General features: G+C 42.0%; 2 long non-coding RNA genes across 2 annotated transcripts; both read right to left on the bottom strand.

Annotated features, from left to right (window-relative positions):
* Window positions 1-1808: 1808 nt before the first annotated feature.
* Window positions 1809-6449, bottom strand: LOC123331186. The gene is made up of 2 exons (XR_006547707.2): window positions 6355-6449; window positions 1809-2715 (listed from the first exon to the last, which is right to left on the bottom strand). It is a non-coding gene; the product is annotated as an uncharacterized LOC123331186 (long non-coding RNA).
* Window positions 6450-7526: 1077 nt separating this feature from the next.
* Window positions 7527-9373, bottom strand: LOC123331185. Its single transcript, XR_006547705.2, has 2 exons — window positions 8782-9373; window positions 7527-8279 (listed from the first exon to the last, which is right to left on the bottom strand). It is a non-coding gene; the product is annotated as an uncharacterized LOC123331185 (long non-coding RNA).
* Between the last annotated feature and the right edge of the window lie 271 nt (window positions 9374-9644).

Raw genomic sequence — 9644 nt, 5'->3', positions numbered from 1 at the left:
AGCCTGGTCACAAAGAACAGAAAAATGGCTTCAACTCTGCGATGTTAACACATCACATTCTTTGTAAGATACAAAGAAGCAAAGCAGAGTTTTTCTGAAGGGCTGGCAGATAACACTGAGCATCATGACAACATCAAGCTTCAGATAAAATAGACGCATATCTAGCAGCATTACAGACAAAATGATGAGCCCTCAACCTCCCCACTTAGTGTGTGTTCTCCAGCACCTTCTCCCCGTGTCCAATAATAAAAGCCAAAGCATTATCTCATATGTCATTTATCTCTTCCATAACCCATACATAATAATAAAAACAAGTGCTTACGTATATTTTCTACATGCCAGTTATTGTTTTAATGAACACATTAGCACATTTAACCCTCCCAAACAACACTGTGAGGCAGAGTCTATTATTACCATCCCTATTTCATAGATGAGAAAAGTGAGGCACAGAGGTTTAATAACTTACCCCAGATCACAAGGCTTAGACAGCAAAGCTAGAATTTTAATGTAAGCTGCCCAGTTCCAGGAAAGTGATCGTAATCATGACAGTCTACTCTCTGGATTTACAATTACATATATATTTTTATATATCTTTATGTATAATCACCAAAAAAAAAAAAACCCTCTTTCAAAACAATTTTAGTAGGTGATACAGTAATAAACGGCAGATTATCTGCCATCCTCCATAGTTTGAGCAATACATACCAATCCCTTCTTTTTTTTTAAGAGTCCCTTGGACAGCAAAGATAGCAAACCCATCAATCCTAAAGGAAGTCAACCCTGAATATTCATTGAAAGGACTGGTGCTGAGGCTGAAGCTCCAATACTTTGGCCACCTGATGTGAAGAGCTGATTTACTGGAAAAGATCCTGATGCTGGGAAAGATTGAAGGCGGGAGGTGAAGGGGGCAACAGAGGATGAGATGATTGGACGGTATCACCGACTCAATGGACGTGACTTTGAGCAAGCTCCGGGAGATGGTGAAGGACAGGGAAGCCTGCTGTGCTGCAATCCAGGGATCGCAAACAGTTGGACATGACTGAGTGACTGAGCAACAACAACTAATCCTTTTAAATTCCAGAACACAGACTCAAAACAGTTTATGTCAGAATGGGCAACATCTCTTCCAAACTAGCTGGGACCTAAACCTTTGGTTCAATGAATACAGTGGCTTGTCAAGCAGCCTCAAGTATGTAGGAAAATCTAAAAATGGGGAAGCCTCCAGTTGAGGCAGCTTTGCTGGTTCACCAAATTGCTCTGGCCAGCCAGCCACCTCTGCTCTGGATGCATTAAGCTGACCTCACCTGAGACCTACCCCCACCAAAAGCACCCCTTACAGTTATTTTCATGGGGTTTTTTTGGTTCTCAATTTCACATCTGTCTCTTTATGCCTCAATTCCCTTAACTGTAAGGACTTCCCAGGTGACTCAGACGGTAAAGAATCCACCTACAATGTAGGAGACCTGGGTTCAATCCCTGAGTTGGGAAGGTCTCCTAGAGGAAGAAACAGCAACCCACTCCAGTATTCTTGCCTGAAGAACTCCATGGACAGAGGAGTTTGGCAGGCTACAGTTCATGCGGTCGTCAAAAGTTGGACATGACTGAGTAACTAACACTTTCACTTCCCTTCCCTTCTCTGTAAAATGGGCTAAAATACCTATAGGATTTTTTTTTTTTTTTTGAGAATTAAATAATGTATGTAAAGCTCTCAGAAGGCTGACATAGAGAAAGTGATAAGCATTCACTGTTACTGTACCATAACCCTACTGAAGATGCATTTTCTCCCTCATTTTGCTTTTTATGTGATGATCATTCCCTTCCTGTGGACTGTTCCACCCATTTCGTGACACCATCACAGACACTGTTGGTTACTGATTGTTGTGGATTGAACTGTGCCCCCCACCAAAAAAAAAAAAAAGATATCCTGAAGCCCTAATCCCTAGAACCTCTGGATGTGGACTTTTTTGGAAATAGGGTCTTTACAGACATAATCAAGTTAAGATGAAGTGATATTGGATAAGGATGAACCCTACTCCAATGTAAATAGTGTCTTTACGAGAAACACACACACACACTCAGGGAGACTGATGTGTGACAACAAAGACAGAGATTAGAGTGAGGCATCCACACACCAAAGAATGCCAAGGACTGCCAGCAAGCAGAGCTAGGAAGAAGCAAGGAGGGATCCTCCCCTATGACCTTCAGAGAGAGTATGGCCCTGCAGACTCCTCAATTCCAGACATCTAGCCTCTGGAACAATGAAAGAACAAACTTCTGATATTTTAAGCCACTCAGTTTTTGGTAATTTATCACACCAGCCCTAGGAAAATTTTACATGAATATGGACTTTTCACATTCACTCTCTGGGTTTTCCTTCTCTAATCCAAACTGTGTCTCTCATAAAATTCCCATTCGTGTTTTTGTGCATGAAGTTCCCCTCATCTCTGTAACATCTGTGGAAATATTCAGTCACAGGGGTGTCAGAAACTGCCCTGTTTTAATTTGTTATACATTAATTCTTCCCCTATCTCAAAATATGATCATGCAACAAGAGGATATGACACAGAACGCTGGGTGTCTTGTGTTTAACTCTGTCCGTGTTAGGGAGCAATCTGTTATCACTGGGATCAGGCGCCACTCTTGTCGTTCTGGGTTATCGTGAATCCTCACTTGGTTCTGGCCATTCGTAATCTTGATGTCCTAATATTCTTTCAACTGGGAGAGTAACACAGAAAGCACTGTCATTTCACCAACTGATTATTCAATTCCATATTCCTGAATCTCATCTTTTCCAGCTTCTCTGAGTTAAACATTACGTTTTATTTCAGCTAAATCACCCCTGTAATAGCTGAATCTTATTCTGTTAGAGGTTTTGATGACTTCTCCATAGATGGAACATAAAACAGTGTCTAGCATATATACATTTTTACAGTTTAATTCTAGGCTCCCAAAAGATAAATCGCGAACCAAATGGAGAAAGAGACATGAATAAATAATACCAGATGAACAGACTAAAATATGTAGGAAAAGTTAAGTCTCTCTCAGTAAATGTCAAGTATGAAATTGTTTTATATAATTTTATTCATCGGACCTAATCTACTCCCACAAGATTTCATTTGATTTTCAGAGATTGATACCATTATGTTCTGCATTCCAACTATGAGATCAAAACATTTCCAGGGACAGACTACAGTTTCCTGTACTGTGATGCAGAACTCGCTCTAACAATAGAACAGAGTGAGGTCTACAGGTCAGCTACATCCTACCCAACACCGGTCACTGGGAACCAGAACGTGTGGGTAATTACTGAGTGAGGACCGGGGCTGCAGAGGGAGTCTCCACTACAACAGCCAGTTGCAGCAAGGAAGCTTAGTCCAAGAGCAGAGGAATCACTTTTATTTTCAGTATTGCCCCAACTGGGGCTGACTGGAGAGGGCGCAGCAGCCATGCTGGCCACACATATAGGGGGGTGTAGAGGATCGTTCACCAAACCGGTTGTTTGTCTTTTCCTCCTAGAGACACAACCAGATTACATGGTTCATCAGGCTTGAGATGCAGGGGAAAAAACATTTCAGTTCAAATGCAAAGGCAGAAAAATACCAATGGCTCAGTTCAAAGGCCATCAAGTAGGAAGAGTTCTCCATAAGGGGTAGGTCAGCTTTTTTGTTCTATTTAGGTCTTCAACTGATTGGACGAGGCCCACCCACATTAGAGACAGCAAACTGCTTTACTCAGTCTACAGATTTAAATGTTAATCTTATCCAGAAACACCCTCACAGAAACACTCAAAATAACCAGATATCTGGGCACCCTGAGGCCTAATTAAGTTGGCATAAAATTAACCATCACACAAAGTAATCTCATTTATTTGCACAGTGATAATCTGCCACTTCACAGGATCTTCCCAACAGCTCCTGAATTAAATATACTGAGATAAGTCAAGAGGTTAAGTGGATTATCTGAGGTGCCAGCAAGTGGAGGAGCCAGGACTTGAAACCCATGACTTCATGCAGCAGTTGTTTCCAATGGTTTCCAGCATAAAGGTTCCTTTTTAATAGCAACAAAACACCATAATTTTGTTTAAATCTTGATCCAAGAAAACAAACAATCAAGAAAAAAAAAATTTTAAACAACTGGGGAGAACTGAATATGATCTGGGTTTTAGATGGTATTAAAAATTATTGTAAATATTTTTAGAGACAATATGACAAGGTTAGGTAAAAACAAAAATCACAGACCATTACATGATGATGCTTTGTTTGAGATCATACATCATCAATAAAGCTTTTTTTAAAACTGTGAGTTCTTCCAGACAGAACTCCATTATAGCATAGTAGCATCCATGGCATACCTTTATCAAATATTGAATATTGAACTTGCTTTAATGTGTTGACGTCTCTCTGAGTCAGGCTCTCCCCAAATGATGGCAAGATGGATGCAGAAGCCCTAGCTCTCACATCCTCTCAGCATTTTGGTTAGTAGGACAGAAAATGTTCAACTTCCTTACAGTCTTCCCAAAGCCCTGAACTTTGCTCTCATTGGACCTAACTAGGTCACCTGCCTTTATCTGAACCAATCAACTACAGCAAGGAAGTTTAATCCTGGAGCTAAAAAATAGAGCCAACCCCATGCCATATGACATAGGCTCTGGGAGTTGGTGATGGACATGACTGAGCAACTGAACTGAACTCAATATTGGGGGAAAGGTATTTGCCCAAATAAATGTGGGGTGCTCTTAAGAAGTCAAAACAAATGATGAATACCCAAAAGCACCAATTTCACCTCCCATATCTTCCTAGCACATCCAGGTTTGACTCTGGGTGTGCTGTTCCTTAAGTTTGCAGGTAACAAGGAAAGTTATCCCTTCATGGATAGACTATTTCCAAAAGACATAGAAGCCTTATAAGTAATCAGCTCAGGACAGTTGTCCAATTTTACATTCCATGATTTTCTTAAACAATTTATCATTTATTTTATAGGCCTGAGACTTTCTTGCCTTCACTTGTGTTAAGCTCTCTATTCAAAATGCCCTCCCTCTCACTCTCCTTCATCTTGTAAAACTCCTGCTTAACTTTGATGTCTAGCTCAGATGCCATTTTCTTCACAAAGGTTTCTCTGAGCTCCTCTACATCCAACCTCATCCAACCTATTCCAAACCCCTGTAGCGCTGCATACCTCTTAGGATACCTCTGCTCATCTCAAGAATTCAAGGGATGCAGAGCTAAATTATCATCTTATTCTCCCTTCCAGATTATAAATGCTCTGATGCAAGCCTGTTTTCATTCATCTTTACACGCCCCAGTACCAACTCATTGTCAGAAGTCAATGCTTACTGAATTCCATTCCACCCAGCTTGTAGAGATACGTCAATTCTCAGAATGATTCCAACCACCATCAAAATAAGTCAAAATGTCCTATTTCTTTATCTGGGTTGTGGGTTCAAAAGCATCATTATCTTATTATTATTCATTCTTTTATTATTATTACTCATTCTTTAGCATGTGTAATATATATATATATATTTTAAAGCAAATAGGAAAAATAAAGCCTGCATTCTCATGAATTTTCCATCATTTACACATCACTTTCCTACGTGATGAGCTGCTGAATTGCAGAGGGCTCTAGGTAGATCATGCCCTGGCTTTAATTCTGCTCTGGATCCTTCTTAGGCTTCTTAGAGCTCAGTCACTGCTACCTTAAGAAAGCACTAGTTGAAACTTGATGCCTGTAATTCTTAATTACAATTGTATTGCTGGCTTTATGTGCATCTCTGCTCATTTAAACTCGATGCTGACTGACAAATTGTGCTCGTCTGCCTATTCGACAGTAATTTAGTCGGGCAACCTGCAGCTTGCGCCAGATTGATGAGCAGCTGTTTGATCTGTTTGGGGATGTATTGCTGTTTTCTTGGTGTAGGCAGCTTTGTGCTGTCGCTGAATGAATGGTTGGTTTCTTCTCCTCCAGTGACATTGTGGACACTCTGGATAGCCTCGCCTGTAACTCCAAATGCATGTTTTTTAAAAAATCAGTCACCTCCCATCCCAGACATATTATCACAAGAAGGGCAGGATGACATGGCTCATCAGACTCAACACAAACTCATTGCTGTTTCTAAGCCTGTGAAAGTTCAGGCTGATACCCAAAAGGTGGCTCCCCTTAAATTACAATCCAAAACCTACTTAATTGTAACACATGGTGACTTCTCTCTAAAGCCTTTCAGTAGAATAACTCTACTCATAACAACACAAAGTACAATTCAGTACAAAATATTCTGATTCTGAACCACCCACTCTTCCTCTGCCATATCCCATGGTCTTCAGCTCCTTATGCATGGCAAGTTTCTGAGTTAATTACCTGAATCTCTTCAAGCTGTGAAGAGTTCTCCTTCTCCCATGACTCACACTTTATTATTTTTCCAGTCCAGGTTTTTCATAGTCCCTGTGGCCTGAGAGCAGAGTGAAGGAAAAGTGTCCCTAAGGTATAAGCAACTACTTTATTAAGATATAATTCATATGCCATGCAATTCACCCATTTTAAGTGTACAATTTAATGGTTTTGCATATATTACAGTATGAAGTTTTAAATTGTGGTGAAATACATATGTAATGTACAACCAGACATTTTAACCATTTTTAAAAATACAGTTCACTGACTTTAACTACAGTTTCAACATTATGCAACCATCATCACTATTTTTAAAACTTTTTCATTACCTCAACAAAAACTCTCTAAACTTCAGGCAATACCACCCCATACTACTCCTCCCAGCCCCTGGTAACTACTATTCCACTTTCTGTCTCTATGAATATGCCTATTCTAGGTACCTCATATAAGTGGAACCGTACTACATTTGTGCTTATGTGACTGGCTTATTTCACTTAGCATATTGTTTTCAAGGTTAGGCACATTACCCCATGTGTCAGAATTTCTAAAGCCGAGTAATATCCCATTGCATGTATACACCACATTTTTTTTATTAATCTGTTGATGCACATTTGGGTTGTTTCCACTTTTGGGCTATTGTGAATAATGCTGCAATGAACATGAGCACATAAGTATCTGTTTGAGTCCCCACTTTTGATTCCATTGTGTACATACTTAGGAATGAAACTGCCAGGCCATACGGTAATTGTATGTTTAGCTTTTTGAAGACCTGAAATGCCAAACTGTTCCATAGCATTTTTTTTTTCCATTTTTTTTTAAATTTTATAGCCATCGTATGTGTGCCACAACCATTTTAATCTTAGAGTCTGGGGTAGCAGTCTGCACAGGGAGCAGCAGAAAGAAGGAAACTGCCCAATGTGTGATACCACGTTATACCACCACCCCCATAAGGAACTTAATCTAGGTCAGCTTTATTTGCAGATGTTTTCCGGTAGCCTCTTACATCCTATGACACTGAGGGATAGCACTGTAGCCCCTAAGGTCACAAAGATCTGTCCCACTTGGAAATATGGCATTAGCTCCTATTAAGAGACAGTTATCAAGTGAACTTGTCAGTCACCCATGGATGACAATACAGCACATGCATAGCACAGTAATATATTTTATATTCTGTGTGTACAGAATTCTCCAGTAGTTGAAGTCAAATATTGCGGGAGAAAAAAATCCAACTTTTGTAACTCACGCTAGTAAAAATCAAACATATGCATTTTTTTCCCAAATTCCCAACCTGCATACCAACTCAATACCTTAACCAACTAAGGTCAATGCCCTCTTCATGAGAAAAAAAAAGCAATTACTGTGGGCACCTCAAATCTCTCTTGCCCCAACAAAATGTGTTTTTATCTTCATCTACTGTCTGTCTCTCTTCCTGTTGCCTCTTCATCAAGACTATCTCCCCTCATTGCCTCCCTCTGCAATGTAGACATACATTTCATTTTTTCTTCCCTTGTGACTTGCACACAATTCGAAAACACAGAAGAGCATAACAATAAAATTAAACCATACTTTTTACAAGAATTAGACGGACACTATAGAAAGTTTCCAAATAATATCTGCAGGCCCATCTCAACAAGGTATCCTTTCAAATACCTGAAACTAAATCTCGGGGTGTGTACTCATTACTTCTCCAGTGCATCACCGCCTTTCCCTCCGATGTGCCTTCTTCCAGTTCAGAATTTCCTTTTCCCACCAATCCAACCTTCAAAACGGCTTTTCTGTGAGGCCATCCCGCTTCTTCTCCCTTCCGCCAGCCAGAATTCATTTCTTCTGAATTCTCACAACATTCTGCACCTTTATGTAGCGCTTACTTTTCATTTTCCTTCTAATTCCTTGAACTAAGAAGTTGATTGGGTCAGTGACTGTGATGGGCATGGGGACAGGCGGGATCCAATAAACACAGCAAAACAAGGGTGGTTTGGGTGGGAGGGCTTGACTGGGATGCGGGCTCAGGAAGCAAGCGGTGAAGTCGGGACAACTGGGCTCACATTAAGCCCGCACATACTGCTGCCAGATCCCGGCCCCACTGCCGGGAGGGCCCCACCTATGGCCACCATGTCCACCAAGAATGTGAAGGGTGATATCTCCTATGCCCACAGCCCCTCCCCCTAGCCAGTGACCAACTCTGGGGCAAAGAGCCCGACTCCTTGGCCCGGGTGGGACAGCTTCCCCAGAGGGCCTGTCCCCAGCCCTCCTCCCCACCCTCCTCAGGCCAGGACTGGCTTGACCTGAGACCACGCTTTGCTCCGCTCCTTCCACCCTTTCCTGTCACCCATTCACCCCTCAGTTTTCCTAAAAAGCCCGTGACAAATCACTTGCACCTGAACCCCGGCTCCTCACCTGGCCTGGTACCTGCTGTGCGTTGGCGCTGGGACCTGTTCCGCGTCATCTCTGAGTCGGGGAGGACGGTGGCTCCCAGGACTGTGGAGGAGGAGCATGGCGGCAGGAACCGGCGAGCACCCAGTAAATGTCGCTGGAACTTGAACCTTAGCCCCTAAGGAAGACAGTCTTGGAACCGAAAGCAAACTATGACAGTGGCAAACGCTGTGGTGGAGGAGAGGGTGCGGTGTTCCTCCTGGTAGGATGGCCAGAAACTAAAATACTGGGGTACATTCTGCCTGGCCTCAGCAACTCCAGTTGAAAACAGGTCCTTCACTAATGAAGGTCATTTACAACTTGCACATGCAAATAACCTAAACAACGTTTGCCCGAATCGTCTAGAAACTTGGACTGAGCTGTGCCTTGTTGGAGCTGAGTGGGTTAACACTGGATAGGCCCACCCAGCCTTCACTGTGCATGCGCATGCCCGCTGGGTGATATTTTGACCCCTGCAGGAACCCGTAGCCTCTTGAGCCTACACCAAAAAAAAAAAGCCACTTTTTTCTTCCAGTCACAGCTTGCAGGTTCCTCGCTCCACAGAGTGCTTACTACTTTGTTCTTTATCCCAGAAATACTCCAGCCCCTGGCCTTCCAGGAAGCAGATTCGAGGTTTGTCTTCCTGTCTTCTTACTTGGCTTCCTGGAGGATAAACCCTCTCTTTGGCTGCAAACTTGACCTCAGATGTAGGCCACACCTCAGGCAAGGCTAGAATCCCATTGGGTAACAATTGTTATTCAACCCTTATTGTTGCCTGTGAACCTGTTGTAAATTATTTCTAGTTACTCCTTTGTGATCCCTGTCCTCCCGGAAGGAAATAGTACTGC

This window comes from Bubalus bubalis, chromosome 22 (genome assembly GCF_019923935.1).
Source record: "Bubalus bubalis isolate 160015118507 breed Murrah chromosome 22, NDDB_SH_1, whole genome shotgun sequence".
In the NCBI taxonomy this organism is placed as follows: domain Eukaryota; kingdom Metazoa; phylum Chordata; class Mammalia; order Artiodactyla; family Bovidae; genus Bubalus; species Bubalus bubalis.
This window is presented reverse-complemented; position numbering and strand designations above follow the sequence as displayed.